Here is a 989-nt window from a genome sequence, read left to right as displayed (position 1 = left end):
AATTAAGGATGCATTCATTGTATATTATACTTGACTTTATAAAGTGATATTTTTACTTGTATAATTCACAAAACTTATTGTATGATTCTAAATAAAATAAACAAGCAATTTTCAAGCGCAAAAAATGAGTAAATAGAAAATTATAAGGTAAACTCAATATAAAATTTAGGATTCTACTTGAATTTTTTTACATGATCTTTAACAAGAAATAATGAAGCCTTACAAAAATTACACCTAAAGAACCCACAAAAATCAAGATTCACTCCGAACAATTAATTTTTATGATTTTAACGTTTGATTTTTGTGGTAGAATATTAAATTCGCTTACTTGTGCAGGTCTCATGAAGAGGCTTTACTACTGGAAAAAGATCATCTCCCACCGCTACGTCGCCAACTAGGCATCTTACTGTTGGGGGACCCAGGGGCACATGCCATGTGTTGGGGGGGGGGTTATTTGAGTCCTCCTAGCCGTCGGATGCTTGGTTGGGCATCCAACCGGTTAGAGAGGAGCCATTTCCTTCACTACTCTATATATAGAGGAAGGCCCAACATGTGTTAACAATGACTTTTGTCTTAAAAGTCTCTCCTTGCTCTCAATAGCTCTCTTGTATTTTCACATATACTATTGTATTGCTTTGCTTTAAAACCATTGTGAGTTTTGTATTAAGAGCATTGAGTATTACATTGTGTATTAACGTGGTCCTCAAGTCATGTGCAAGGACTCTTGGGTGAACTTCTGAAGGTTATTGTATCTTGAAAGATTGATTTCCAATTTGCACCTATAGGAGGCAAATACAATCTTAAGGAGAGTAATCAATTGTCATGCTTCAGTCTTACTTGTTATTTTTATTTTGATGTTCATAATCATGATTCAAAAACCAACTGTCCTAAGTGTGACATTGTTCAAAGAATCGCTTATCATAAGATAAATCTTACTTCATTCCTATGTTGTTTTTAAAATAGTGATTTTAAATCTAAAGAATCAAACT

This window comes from Macadamia integrifolia, chromosome 10, assembly GCF_013358625.1.
Source record: "Macadamia integrifolia cultivar HAES 741 chromosome 10, SCU_Mint_v3, whole genome shotgun sequence".
Lineage (NCBI taxonomy): Eukaryota > Viridiplantae > Streptophyta > Magnoliopsida > Proteales > Proteaceae > Macadamia > Macadamia integrifolia.
Note: the sequence above shows the minus strand (reverse complement) of the source record.